The sequence below is a fragment of the Pleurodeles waltl genome, chromosome 2_1 (assembly GCF_031143425.1).
Source record: "Pleurodeles waltl isolate 20211129_DDA chromosome 2_1, aPleWal1.hap1.20221129, whole genome shotgun sequence".
Taxonomy (NCBI): domain Eukaryota; kingdom Metazoa; phylum Chordata; class Amphibia; order Caudata; family Salamandridae; genus Pleurodeles; species Pleurodeles waltl.
Window position 1 is genome coordinate 645,105,880 of NC_090438.1, and position 15,620 is coordinate 645,121,499.

Genomic DNA, 15,620 nt, shown 5'->3' on the forward strand with positions numbered 1-15,620 from the left:
AGGTGAGCTTATCAATCACATGAGATCTAATATGCAACAAGAGATAAAGTTGTTTCTCCTTGATTGGGTAATAGAGTAATGCTCACAGGGAAGGGGGTAGGGGAAATAGGGTGTCTAGTCACCAAGGCAGCCATAGAAAAGAAGAAGAATGGGGGTGCCCATTTTTCACTGATTGGGGAGTAAGTTTGGTGAGAGATGTATGAAAACAAGACAAATACATTTCTTACGTCTTCCATACCAGGTCCTTGATCCTGTAAGTACATTAATGGGGAAGGAAGAAAACTAAAAAAAAACAATATAATAATGAACATTTTTTAGGAGACATTTTTAGAATAGGTTGTTAACAGGTTATGAGCACTTCTTACTAACTCTGAGTGTGAAATGCTGTTTAGTCCTGGATGTTCAGCCTAACTAGTACTTACTACAGAGCAAACTTGTATTGCACAGAGTGGTGATGGTGAAAACAAAAAGGAATAACATAGATGTACTGGAAAAATAGGGCAGGTGGGCCAGAGCTAAAATTAAAGTGTGTAACTCCATTTTAGTGTGTGCAAATGTGGAGGGGTCAAGTCTGTTGATATGCCTATTCTATTAATTAACCCAATATAAAACACCAGTAGTAGTGGGTGGGAAACTTTCAATCAATCATTAGATTTATAAAGCGCACTATGTACCCGTGAGTGTTTCGAGGCGCTAGGGGGGGTGGGGTGGTACCTGCCATTGTTCAAAGAGCCATGTCTTGAGGAGTCTCCTGAAGGTGAGGAGGTCCTGGGTCTGGCGTAGTGAGGTCGGGAGTGAGTTCCAGGTCTTGGCGGCGAGGTAGGAGAAGGATCTGCCGCCAGAAGTCTTGCACTGGATTCGGGGGACGATGGTGAGGGCAAGGTTGGCGGAGCGTAGTTGGCGTGAGGGAACGTAGAAGTTGAGTCTGGTGTTCAGGTAGGTGGGTCTGGTGTTGTGTAGTGCTTTGTGTGCGTGGGTGAGGAGTTTAAAGGTGATCCTCTTGTCCACGGGGAGCCAGTGGAGGTCCTTCAGGTGGTGGGAGATGTGGCATCGGCGAGGTATGTCGAGGATCAGGCGGGCGGATGCGTTCTGGATGCGTTGGAGTCGTTGGATGTCTTTAGTTGGGATACCTGTGTAGAGTGCATTGCCGTAGTCGAGTCTGCTACTGACGAGGGCTTGGGTCACCGTCTTTCTGGTTCCTGTTGGAATCCACTTGAAGATTCTGCGGAGCATGCAGAGGGTGTTGAAACAGGAGGAGGAGACTGCGTTGACCTGTTTGGACATGGTGAGAGCGGAGTCGAGGATGAAGCCGAGGTTTCGTGCGTGGCTGGCTGGGGTGGGTGGGGGGCCCAGGGCGGTGGGCCAGCAAGAGTCGTTCCAGGCCGAGGGAGAGCGACCGAGGATGAGGACTTCCGTCTTGTCGGAGTTTAGTTTCAGGCGGCTGTTGCTCATCCACTCGGCGATGGATTTCAGTCCCTCGTGGAGGTTGGTTTTGGCGGTGTGAGGATCTTTGGTCAGGGAGAGGACGAGCTGGGTGTCGTCGGTGTAGGAGAGGATGCTGAGGTTGTGCTGACGGGCCAGTTGTGCGAGAGGGGCCATGTAGACGTTGAACAGCGTTGGGCTTAGCGAGGAGCCTTGGGGGACGCCGCAGATGAGGTTGGTGGCTTCGGAGCGGAAGGGTGAGAGTCGGACTCTCTGGGTTCTGCCGGAGAGAAAAGAGGAGATCCATTTGAGGGCTTTGTCTTGGATACCGGCTTCATGGAGGCGATTTAGTAGGGTGCGGTGGCAGACTGTGTCGAAGGCAGCGGAGAGGTCTAGGAGGATGAGGGCTGAAGTTTCGCCGTTGTCCATTTGTTGTCTGATGTCATCTGTGGCGGCGAGGAGTGCAGTCTCTGTGCTGTGGTTGCATCTGAAACCGGATTGTGAGGGGTCTAGGATGGCGTTGTCTTCGAGGTAGTGCGAGAGCTGTGCATTGACGATCTTCTCGATGACTTTCGCTGGGGAAGGGAGGAGGAAGATCGGTCGGACGTTTTTGAGATCGTTGAGGTCAGCTTTATGTTTCTTGAGGAGGGGTTGGATTTCTGCATGTTTCCAGCTGTCCGGGAAGGTAGCCGTGTTGAAGGAAAGGTTGATGATCTTGCGGAGTTGGGGGGCGATGGTGACGTCGGCTTTGTTGAAGACGTGATGTGGGCAGGGGTCAGAAGGAGATCCTGAGTGGATGGAGTTCATGGTCTTTAGGGTTTCGGCGTCGTCTACTTGGGTCCAGGTGGTGAGGCGGTCGGCGTGGGAGGAGGTGTTGGGGGTTGGGTCAGGCGGGGGAGAGGTGTTGAAGCTGTCGTGGATGGTTGCGATTTTCTGGTAGAAGAAGGTGGAGAGATCGTCGCAGAGTTTCTGGGATGGTGGGACGTCGTTGACGTTGGCGTTGGGGTTGGAGAGCTCCTTCACGATGCAGAAGAGTTCCTTGCAGTTGTGTGCGTTGTTGTTGAGGCGTTCTGTGAAGTGGGAGCGTTTGGCGAGTCGGATCAGTTGGTGGTGTTCGCGGTTGGCTTCCTTGAGGGTAGCCAGGTTGTCAGATGTGCGCTCGAGGATCCATTTTTTCTTGAGTTTCTGGCAGGTGTGTTTGGAGGTGATCAGTTCGTCTGTGAACCAGGCTGTTTTTTTCTTTTCTTGGTTGATGGTGGGTCTCTTGAGTGGTGCTAGGATGTTGGCGCAGTTGAGGATCCATTGTTGGAGGTTGATGGCTGCGGAGTCCGGGTCGGTCGGGTCGGGTGGTGGTTTTTTGGCGAGGGTGCTGGCTAGTTGGTCTTCAGTGACTTTTCCCCAGCGGCGGCGAGGCGGTAGTGGGGTGCGGTGGTGTTCGGTGTTTTTCTTGAAGGTGAAGTGGACGCAGTGGTGGTCGGTCCAGTGGAGTTCGGAGGTGTGGCTGAATGAGATGTGGTTGCTTGCAGTGAAGAGTGGGTCAAGGGTGTGGCCGGCGATGTGGGTGGGTGTGTTGACCAGTTGACGGAGTCTGAGGTTGGAGAGATTGGTGGTCAGTGATGCGGTGTTGGCGTCATTGTTGTTCTCCAGGTGGAAGTTGAGGTCTCCCAGGAGGATGTAGTCTGAAGAGGCGAGGGCGTGGGTGCTTGCGAGGTCAGAGATGGTGTAGCTGAAGGGGGCTCTTGGTCCTGGAGGGCGGTATATGAGGGTTCCTCTGAGGGTAGTGTTGGGGTCCGTGTGGATCTGGAAGTGGAGGTGTTCGGCTGTCTTGAGGGTGTCGTCCGTGTGGGTGCGGATCTTGAGGGTGGATTTGTGGGCGATGGCTATTCCTCCGCCGATTCCGTTGGTGCGATCTCTTCTGGTGATCTTGTAGCCGTCAGGGATAGCGATGGCGATGTCTGGGGCCGAGGAGTCGTTCCACCAGGTTTCGGTTAGGAAGGCTACATCTGGGGCGGTGGTGTCGAGCAGGTCCCAGAGCTCGATGGCATGCTTTTGTGCGGAGCGTGTGTTGAGGAGGATGCAGTGCAGGTGGTTTGTGTTGGTTGTTGCCGGCTTCGTTGTTCTGTTGCAGGTGAAGTTGTAGGTGCGGCAGGAAAAAGGTCCTTTGGTGTGCTTCGGGGTGGCCTGGAAGCATTCTGAGGAGGGGCCGGGGTTGAGGGCGAAGAGTTCGCTGGCCGAGTAGCAAAGGCTGGTGGCGCGGGGGCGTGAGGACCAGGGGGGGTGGCGCTGGGCACGGTCCAGGCGCGGACGGGCGCAGTCGGGCTTGCCTCTGGTGCGCCTCCGGCGCGCCAGCGGCGCGGACGCGCAGCGCCAGCCATTAAGAAGGGAGGGGGGAGGGAGGAGCAGCTGGGAGGCGGGAGGCGGGAGGGAGCAGCGAATGGGGGCACGGGGGGGCGGTGCCGCAGGGAGGCAGCGGCAAGGGGAGATCGGCAAGGGGGAGCACCCAAGGGGCGAAAACCAGGGAAAAAGCAAGGCACAAAACAGTAAAAACAGGCACAAAATACAATTATGGCACAAGTTACAATCGGGGTACAGCAATCAGAGGGGCACAACGGAGGCAGAAGCGCAATGAGGCAAGGTGCTGAAAAAAATAGAAATGCACTTACAGGATGGCGAAAAGCGGCACAATCAGAAGGGGCACAATGGGGGCAGAAGTGCTAGGAGGCAAGGCGCTGAAAATTAGAAAAACAATGACAGGACGGTGAAAAGCAGCACACGGGTCAAGTGAAGCTTACTAGAGCCCACTAGACACCAGGGATGAGGCGCAGGAGGATGCCTGCGGGTGGAGGAGGGCCTCGAACACTCTAGCAGCAGCGTGGGTGTGGGTCAGGGGCAGGAGACAGCAGGGTGGTGCTGCGGACGTGGGGGGCGAGCTCTAGACCTAAGGCAGGTCAGAGGTCGCTCACTCGCGATGCGCAGCGCCAGCCATTAAGAAGGGAGGGGGGAGGGAGGAGCAGCTGGGAGGCGGGAGGCGGGAGGGAGCGGCAAATGAGGGCGTGAGGGGGGCGGGCCGCAGGGAGGCAGCGGCAAGGGGAGATCGGCAAGGGGGAGCGCCCAAGGGGCGAAAACCAGGGAAAAAGCAAGGCACAAAACAGTAAAAACAGGCACAAAATACAATTATGGCACAAGTTACAATCGGGGTACAGCAATCAGAGGGGCACAACGGGGGCAGAAGCGCAAGGAGGCAAGGCGGTGAAAAAAATTGAAATGCACTTACAGGACGGCGAAAAGCGGCACAATCAGAAGGGGCACAACGGGGGCAGAAGCGCAAGGAGGCAAGGCGCTGAAAATTAGAAAAACACTTACAGGACGGCGAAAAGCGGCACACAGGTCAAGTGAAGCTTACTAGAGCCCACTAGACACCAGGGATGAGGCGCAGGAGGATGCCTGTGGGTGGAGGAGGGCCTCAAACACGCTAGCAGCAGCGTGGGCGTGGGTCAGGGGCAGGAGACAGCAGGGTGGTGCTGCGGACGTGGGGGGCGAGCTCCAGACCTAAGGCAGGTCAGAGGTCACTCACTCGCGACGCGCATCGCCAGCCATTAAGAAGGGAGGGGGGAAGGAGGAGCAGCTGGGAGGTGGGAGGGAGCGGCGAATGGGGACGCGAGGGGGGCGGGCCGCAGGGAGGCAGCGGTAAGGGGAGATCGGCAAGGGGGAGCGCCCAAGGGGCGAAAACCAGGGAAAAAGCAAGGCACAAAATAGTAAAAACAGGCACAAAATACAATTATGGCACAAGTTACAATCGGGGTACAGCAATCAGAGGGGCACAACGGGGGCAGAAGCGCAAAGAGGCAAGGCGCTGAAAAAAATAGAAATGCACTTACAGAACGGCGAAAAGCGGCACAATCAGAAGGGGCACAATGGGGGCAGAAGCGCAAGGAGGCAAGGCGCTGAAAATTAGAAAAACACTTACAGGACGGCGAAAAGCGGCACACGGGTCAAGTGAAGCTTACTAGAGCCCACTAGACACCAGAGATGAGGCGCAGGAGGATGCCTGCGGGTGGAGGAGGGCCTCGAACACGCTAGCAGCAGCGTGGGCGTGGGTCAGGGGCAGGAGACAGCAGGGTGGTGCTGCGAACGTGGGGGCGAGCTCTAGACCTAAGGCAGGTCAGAGGTCGCTCACTTGCGACACGCAGCACCAGCCATTAAGAAGGGAGGGGGAGGGAGGAGCAGCTGGGAGGCGGGAGGCGGGAGGGAGCGGCGAATGGGGGCGCGAGGGGGGCGGGCCGCAGTGAGGCAGCAGCAAGGGGAGATCGGCAAGGGGGAGCGCCCAAGGGGCGAAAACCAGGGAAAAAGCAAGGCACAAAATAGTAAAAACAGGGACAAAATACAATTATGGCACAAGTTACAATCGGGGTACAGCAATCAGAGGGGCACAACGGGGGCAGAAGCGCAAAGAGGCAAGGTGCTGAAAAAAATAGAAATGCACTTACAGGACGGCGAAAAGCGGCACAATCAGAAGGGGCACAATGGGGGCAGAAGCGCAAGGAGGCAAGGCGCTGAAAATTAGAAAAACACTTACAGGACGGCGAAAAGCGGCACACGGGTCAAGTGAAGCTTACTAGAGCCCACTAGACACCAGAGATGAGGCGCAGGAGGATGCCTGCGGGTGGAGGAGGGCCTCGAACACGCTAGCAGCAGCGTGGGCGTGGGTCAGGGGCAGGAGACAGCAGGGTGGTGCTGCGGACGTGGGGGCGAGCTCTAGACCTAAGGCAGGTCAGAGGTCGCTCACTTGCGACGCGCAGCACCAGCCATTAAGAAGGGGGGGGAGGGAGGAGCAGCTGGGAGGCGGGAGGCGGGAGGGAGCGGCGAATGGGGGCGTGAGGGGGGCGGGGCCGCAGTGAGGCAGCGGCAAGGGGAGATCGGCAAGGGGGAGCGCCCACGGGGCGAAAACCAGGGAAAAAGCAAGGCACAAAACAGTAAAAACAGGCACAAAATACAATTATGGCACAAGTTACAATCGGGGTACAGCAATCAGAGGGGCACAACGGGGGCAGAAGCGCAATGAGGCAAGGCGCTGAAAAAAATAGAAATGCACTTACAGGACGGCGAAAAGCGGCACAATCAGAAGGGGCACAACGGGGGCAGAAGCGCAAGGAGGCAAGGCGCTGAAAATTAGAAAAACACTTACAGGACGGTGAAAAGCGGCACATGGGTCAAGTGAAGCTTACTAGAGCCCACTAGACACCAGGGATGAGGCGCAGGAGGATGCCTGTGGGTGGAGGAGGGCCTCGAACACGCTAGCAGCAGCGTGGGCGTGGGTCAGGGGCAGGAGACAGCAGGGTGGTGCTGCAGACGTGGGGGGCGAGCTCTAGACCTAAGGCAGGTCAGAGGTTGCTCACTCGCAATGCACAGCGCCAGCCATTAAGAAGGGAGGGGGGAAGGAGGAGCAGCTGGGAGGCGGGAGGCGGGAGGCGGGAGGGAGCGGCGAATGGGGGCGCGAGGGGGGCGGGGCCGCAGGGAGGCAGTGGCAAGGGGAGATTGGCAAGGGGGAGCACCCAAGGGCGAAAACCAGGGAAAAAGCAAGGCACAAAACAGTAAAAACAGGCACAAAGTACAATTATGGCACAAGTTACAATCGGGGTATAGCAATCAGAGGGGCACAACGGGGGCAGAAGCGCAAGGAGACAAGGCGCTGAAAAAAATAGAAATGCACTTACAGGACGGCGAAAAGTGGTACAATCAGAAGGGGCACAACGGGGGCATTATCGCAAGGAGGCAAGGCGCTGAAAATTAGAAAAACACTTACAGGACGGCGAAAAGCAGCACACGGTCAAGTGAAGCTTACTAGAGCCCACTAGACACCAGAGATGAGGCGCAGGAGGATGTCTGCGGGTGGAGGAGGGCCTCGAACACGCTAGCAGCAGCGTGGGCGTGGGTCAGGGGCAGGAGACAGCAGGGTGGTGCTGCGGACGTGGGGGGCGAGCTCTAGACCTAAGGCAGGTCAGAGGTCGCTCACTCGCGATGCGCAGCGCCAGCCATTAAGAAGGGAGGGGGAAGGGAGGAGCAGCTGAGAGGCGGGAGGCGGGAGGGAGCGGCGAATGGGGGTGCGAGGTGGGCGGGCCGCAGGGAGGCAGCGGCAAGGGGAGATCGGCAAGGGGGAGCGCCCAAGGGGCGAAAACCAGGGAAAAAGCAAGGCACAAAACAGTCAAAACAGGCACAAAATACAATTATGGCACAAGTTACATTTGGGGTACAGCAATCAGAGCGGCACAACGGGGGCAGAAGGCAAGGAGGCAAGGCGCTGAAAAAAATAGAAATGCACTTACAGGACGGCGAAAAGCGGCACAATCAGAAGGGTTACAACGGGGGCAGAAGCGCAAGGAGGCAAGGCGCTGAAAATTAGAAAAACACTTACAGGACGGCGAAAAGCGGCACACGGGTCAAGTGAAGCTTACTAGAGCCCACTAGACACCAGGGATGAGGCGCAGGAGGATGCCTGCGGGTGGAGGAGGGCCTCGAACACGCTAGCAGCAGCGTGGGCGTGGGGCCGGGGCAGGAGACAGCAGGGTGGTGCTGCGGACGTGGGGGGCAAGCTCTAGACCTAAGGCAGGTCAGAGGTCACTCCTTGCTTAATACCTAGTTGGATAGATCTACTAGACAAAAAAATATAAACTCTTCCATAGCTGCAAGATCCTTGAAAAACATGAGGAAAGACTTTGGTCTCTATGATGTCTAGCGTGAGAAAGCAAGGGCATGGACAGGTTCTGAGTGGCCTATAAGGCAATCATATGTGAAACACACCTAGGTGCGTACCCACGTAATCCTAATGCATTTGGGCATAAATATTACCAATAAAGGACATATCAAGATGTATCTGGGAAGAATTGTCAACCATAGCTTGACTCAGTAAAATCCTTAATTACTCACCAGAACGCTCAACATATGGCATAATAAATCTTTATTCCTCTCTTCAGTATAGGGGAAGTGATCTTAGTTTTCCTCAGTCCCTGGGATTCTTGGTTCATACACAAACATCAAACATAAGACAATTTGTGCAGAACAAAAATGTATCAAATAATAGCCCTTTTCCCCAATACTAATCAACAATGGCTGTACTGTCTATTTATATGTCAGTCCATTTGGAAAGTTAATCCTAGGATGGCAATGTAACTTGAGAGGCTGTGCCTAAATTTATTGTTGAATGGGCCCAGCAGATAAATCTTGGTCTTTCAAATGATTTGACTCCATCAAGATAGAGGTGTCTACCTCCTTTGGGCCTTCTCAGGCCTTTAAGGAAAGGTGAAATGACCTTCAAGCTTGGGCATGTTGGTGCAGCTAAAAGTAAATTGAATCCATGGTACCAGTCATCAATTTTGTATATACAAGACCTCCTGGTTACTGGCAAAAGCACCTCACTCAACAGACTCGTTGCTAGGTGTTTTTTGGGCAAAACAAATGCTGACTCATGTACAGGCATTTGTTTCATCCAAGACATGGAGCAACAACTCGGTAGGACGAGTTGCTTTTGCCAGCTACAAGGTGGTAGAGACATGGGGCATTTTATGAGTAAGATTTCATCCGGTCTTTTAGAAAGTTGTCATTTTCCTACCTAATCCAAATGTGCCTTTCTGCCAAGTTTTCGTGTCACCCAGATTAGGTGTGAATTGGCTCCCAGCATGAGACAAAGGGATTGGATTTGACTTAACCCTGACAGGATGGCCATCTTGGCTGTGCCCAGGAATGTAATTAACTCCAAAGGATGTCGACCCTGTCACTGGCAGATACGGCTGACACCATGCCGTGTTCCCTCATTGACCTGCTAGCAAGCCAAACACTACTCCCAGAGGGAGAGAAGCTGCTCCTAGAACTGCCTCTGAATGACCACAAAGGAGGGTTTTCCTATTATCATGGCCACACCTCTGAGTGGGCACAGAGATCCCTGCACAGGAAAAGAAAGGCTCTTACATGTTGGCTTTAGGTAGAGGTGGCACTGAGGGACAGTTTCCAGTAAAACACACAGCAAGTGCTGCAAAGGTGGGTAGGGCCACCTCTGGGAACTTTTACCTCATTGGTTAGGGAGTGCCAGGATTTTTCCCTACAAACAGTTGGCACTGTGCATTTATGTGTCACCCCAGTACCCTTTTTAGAACACTGCTGGGCCTGTGTGAAACAGAAGAAGGACCATACTTGCTGTTGTCACCTGTGAGGAGAACCATAAGGGCTGTACCTGTTCTCACTTGTGCCCATGACAAAGAGGTGAACTTCAATGGTCAGTTGGCTGACCACCTGGTAAGCTACAGTAATCTAAATGCTGCAAGAAGCTTACTTTCATGAGGAGCCCCGCTACCAGTTTCAACTGTATGTGCTATGAAGCCTACTGGTGGTTTTGGTTGGACTCAGCCCTGATTCCCTAATGCTGTTGTTGAGATACTGGAACCCCCAGCTAATGTTTCCTAAACTGCAAAAGCTAGGGTTTAGAAAATTCACACCAACTTTTATTTGAAGAACTGGCAGGTGACCGGGAGCACAGTTGAGCTGAAGCAGTCAACATTGAATCACAAGTCAAATCCAAATTGCTGAGCTGCCCTGTAGAAGGATTTCTGACTTCCAGAAGCATTTCTAAGTTCGAATGTAGAGGGCTTCATCTAGAGCATAGCTGAGCTACAGCAGAGTGACATTGAGACATTTCTGGGCAGCAATGCTAGACTTCACCAGCTTAGAGCCTTCCCACATTCATTGATGACTACACAGACCCAGTTCTTCAATGACCCACCATTGTTGACCCATGACTTAGATCCAACTTGTAGCATGCCCTGCCAAGGACTCGTCAACGACCACCTTTTCTCCAGAAACATTTCTAAGCCTGAAGGCAACTTTTTGACGGGTCTACCCCAGCCTTGTATCAGAACAACGCTCCATTGCAGTCTGCATCAAACCTTTCCCCTGTGCCAGTCTCCTGTGACTACTTGCCAAGGTTGACATTTTGTTCTGTTTGGTGCTAAAATTTAATCCAAACTTTAAACTTTTACATCTCTGTCTCCTGCCACTAGGCTCTTACATGACAGAGGTAAGGCTATAAGACACAGAAGATGCACCAATAGATTTATAAGTGGAGGGAATATAGCCATGACACTGCCAGGTCCTTCCCATAAGAAATAAATGTGCGTCAATATTTGTAAAGGTAGGTCAGTTTGATAAGCTAAACCATGCATCAGTCAGTTCATAGACTCTGAAGAAACTGCCATATTCATTTTTAAAATTAATGTCTGTCTCACACAAATTTAAAGGACGAGCTGGCCACTATCCATGAATAAAAATTAAATATGTTATAATCGCGCATTCCTGCTCACAGAATTCCTGTCAGGGCAAGAGAACCCAGCGAATGCAAAGAAAGGCGAGTGGGCACAGGAGTGAGGAAACCAATGAATACACCAAAATAGGATTATGAACAGTCCAAAAGCACTCACCCGACCCCTCCCCAACACCTGAGCTGCCTCCATCCAACTTCCACCAATTTCAAATCAGTGTTGGTCCAGTACAAAAAGCTGAAGCAGAGTTCACCATCATTGACATTAGTACACTGAAATAGCAATACCAGCAATCACACAGAAACACTGCCACAAGTGCAATAATAATAGGATCCTTACAAAGGGACATAGCCACTGGGAACCTGACAAAGGAGCACCAGCACTGATAAAAGATAATGGCTTGGGAACAGTGACATTTAAACGTTTACATGGGGAACAAATATATACACAAGCACAATTGACACTGGGAGATTGGCACAAGGAAACTAGGACATTGATACTCAGAAACTGATTCCTAGACACCAGTACATTGGAACAACAAAGAGATACTAATGCAAGGGCACTGAATGGTGGTATAAACCACTGGGATTCTGACCTGATGCTATTGACAATGGTCACCGACACTAGGATACTGACACAAGGTTATTGAACTTGTGATGCTGAAATAAGGGCCCAGGCAATAGTCAATTTTTTTTTAGATCAATCCTGCAAAGTGCCGAACTAGGATCAAAAATTTTGAAGCTAGTCCCCGAACTACCACCATCATGTGCCATATCTTAAATACAGCACAGACATGGTGGCATTAGGGAGGTGCTAAGGGGTGACACAGCACTAGGTGCAGCACCACTTTTCATAAATATGCCCATTAATATTTTATTTTGCTTTCCTTACAAGACATCAATCATGTAAAGAATGAACATTGCAGCTTCCACCATTGGTTGAAGTCTGCCTCTATCCAGCCAGAGATACTTGAATAGTTCATAGATCAGATGTTTAGATGATACTTCAAACTGATTCTTCACCATCTTCTGCAATGAAAAACAGGACAATAATCTATTATAATGTTTTTCCACTTTTTGTAGTATCATTACCTGAGCTTTACATTGCATGTGTTTTACTTAATCTTGCATAGTTGCATTGCCTAAGAATATTAGCTATTTCTAGGATGTGGTTTCTGCACTTTTTAATGTAGCACATTACTCTTCCGCAGAGCATACTGTGTTTATAACGTTCACGATTGAGAGAGATGGAGCTGGGGCTGAAGGAACTGCAAGTTTCTTACAGTGCCTGTCAGTCGGTGAAAAGGGGGTTCAGAATACATGACCATCCAATTCTAGGTGTCTCTGCAGAGCACACAGGGCAGTGGTCAAGTATTACAGTTGTAATTGTGAAATGGGTGCGATGGGGTCCCAGTAAAGCGGGTATGCTGTTTTTAAAGTTATGACAAGGTGGAACTAAAAGAGTCTTGGACACAGTTGTAATATCAATGGGGAGGTAGTGGTGAAGGACGTAGGAAGGGAAATAATAAATACGTTACTTAGATGAAAGACCGTGAGCAACGGCACTAGCTTAAAAACCATGACTTGCCGCAAAAATACACGCGTCTTCAGATTAAATACTATTTCCGAGAGGAGAAAGTATGGTACATTTTCATGAGCAACACAGACACCCAAAACATGCGTGTGATAAATTTAACTAAACACTGCCTGATGACCTGTAAATTTGTTCTGAGGAAATTAAATTGGCATCACGGAAGGTCACAACCTTCTGTGTATTTTGCTTTTGGTGCATTCCATTGGTTGTACGGGATAGTTACTTGCAGTTTGAAAGTGGCACTATTTCTATGTAACCAATATTGAAGTCCGGGCACTGTCTCAAAGGAAGGAATTCAGCAGTTGTGATTTTAAAGGATCATGCAGAGGAAAAAACTGTTTCTTTACAAGTCCTTCATCCTACCAATCAATCATAGGCATTCTAGAGTGTTGCTTTGTGTGATGATGTCGGCTGGGGTTTGGGGATGTAATGTAACACGAGTCACTGGATGGCCCATTGCCAATCCTGGGCAAACCCATTTCAATGGGATACCATGCTGTGAGGAGGACGGGTGGGGAGGTGGGGAAAGGTGGTGTGTGGGATGTGCGGGTGCTCTAAAGCAGCTGGTACACTGCCAGTCAAACCATACATTTAGGTACCAAAATATCTTAATGTGTTTCTGATGGCTTTGCCAGACACTCAAATATACTGATGCTTTGCATTAGAATACAAAACATAATTTGCTGTGGACTATGACACGTTCTTGGAATCAGTATCTTCCATACTTCATACATGACCCTAAAAGATCCTAATAAAATCACAGTTCATTTTTGTGTGGGGAGGTGACTGCTGCAAAAGAGCGTGACAAATCGTTAGTTTTAACGTTATTGGTACATTCAAATGCTGCTTGTGAAGGAAGTATCATCAATTCGTATGGAAAAAACAAGGACTTGAATTTCTGCTAATTTAAAATTCAAAATGTGTTTCCTGTGTGTGTTATTTATACATGTTGGCCTGTTTGTACTTTATAAATCTAATCTCATTCCTTCATTATTATCTTTCTGATCTTTTTTGTCGATTTTCTTGTTTTTTAATCCTCAGGGTCATGTCTAATTACGTGTCACTATTTTCCATTACTTCCAAAGGTCGCTTTATAGATTTTATGGAGTTACCGTAAAAACTGATATTTAAATAACTTTGCAGTAGTGCTTTAACAGAAGATGCACACAACGTTTCTCAATTGAAGTCATGGCATTATAAAAAGTGGCAAGGCCTCTTCCAGTGGATGGTCCACTGAATAATAATAATAAATTGTAGACATAAATAATGTAGAGAATTAATTTGCACGTTTGAAAATTTACCCTCAGAGTGGTCACCAAGATTCACAAATGTACTATTAAAATGAATAAGATGTATGAAATATAGAAAATGTATTAAAATAATGTAATAGTATGTCATACTGAGATGTATAATGTATGTTTTGCATTATATTGTAGAGTTACCTTAGCCGAAGTTGTGGCCTAGTTTTGCCAGGCCTCATGCAAAAGCTGAATTACTAGCGTAATGTAGAGAAGCTAATGTGCTGAACTGACCCTGAACTGCTTATTGTTTAATAAAAAATCTGCTCAGAAAATCCTATGCGTGAACCGACGAACAGGAGATGATGGAATCATAAATGTAACAAGGACTGTGTAAAGCAGATGAGATGTACTTTCCCAGGACTTGAACAATGGAGACACTGACTGGAGAAGAAGATGCAACATTTATGATACCTGACGAGCCAGATAATGAGAACATTGTACATTTAACTAATCAACATCTGGGGAAATCATGTAATACTCTAATTCATAGATTTGAAGAACTGAAATTATTGGGTAGAGTCATAACCAGTGACTAATTGACCAATTAGGAATTGGGGGATAGTCTGTGTGACTAATATAATGACATGACAGAAGGGGAGAGTTCAGTTGTTAGGGGCAGGCATTGAAAGAGAGACCTTCGATATTGGGGAGAAGAGATTTGAGATTCTGTCATTGGGCTCAAGCTCTTGAGAGCCTGATGTGATGCTCATCGATTGATGACCTGAGGACGAAGACTGACTTTGTTGCTAATCCACACCGTGGATAGGTAGCTATCACAATGTGATTGATTGACTTTTTGTGCCTTTTCCTTCTAGGTACCAACTGCGCTGTTTTATAGTTTTTCTCCTAGTTAGATGTTTTTCCAAATTCATTTTCTAAACTGTTTTCGCATGAAGTTCCATATGCTAATGCTAATCTGGGTTAGATAGGGTTCTTATTCTGAGATGTTGACATATATGGTGACAATTGATTGACGGACTGATTTGCTGAACTCTGCTACTCATGTTAACATATTCATTGTTATTGGCTTGTGTTGAGGCATAGAACACATGTTTTCTCAAGTTCTGATTAGGTTATCTAATTGGTGGTCACTAATGAATTAATCTTGAGTGCAATTGAATAAAGTTTGATTTAACCTCATGACTTAGTATTGTAACCAATAGGGAAATAAATTTACTAAAACGTATTCTGCGTTGTGGTTATTCATTACTAAAGGTCATGGTGTGATTAATGATTTGCTTAGTGGTGATTGATTGTTGATATTGACTATTGATGCACATTGGTTACACTGTAGCTATGATACTCCTTGCAAATCAAAAGGTTCATCGACCTATACGCATCCCCTTGTAAGTTTACTTACTGAGGACCAGGCGTGCTAGCAGTTTTTGGTAGCAGCTTGATGGTTACTTTCCTTGTAGAACTTGTTATGTGATGACCGATGGTTAAGATGGTAGTTGAAATTAGGGTTAGTTATTCATTTTATGAGATTTGAATTTTGTTTTCTGAAATGGCAACTGTAGCAAGAATGATGTCCCCTTAACCCCAGAAATGACTTTCCCAGGACCTGGATCCTGCAAGTAGAGTTGGGTATGTTCTCGGCATCTTTGTGCTAGTGTCAAAGTGATAGATTGCACTTGCAAAGGCTTATGCAAATCGCAGGTGAATTGTAATGTATGTGAAGGAAGTAGGAAGTCTGCGTACTCCAGGTGAGGTTTAGTAGGAGTGTGCGTACTCTGCAGTAACAAATTGTCCACATGGTTGTCGGTGTTATGCGGACTCTGCGTGGTCTAAGACTCCGGAGTGTATTCACAAGTGTAGGAGACACTTGGTTACATGTTGTAATCTGTCTGGTTTAGTATGTTAATCGGGCTTGGTCAACAAGTCAATGTGTGTGACAAGAGAGTAAGGGGAAATTTCGACTGAGATTTAGTGAGCCCTGTATGCACCAGGACAGACCCATTGATCAGTTGAGAGTAAAATTTGTGAGTCGAATTTTGCT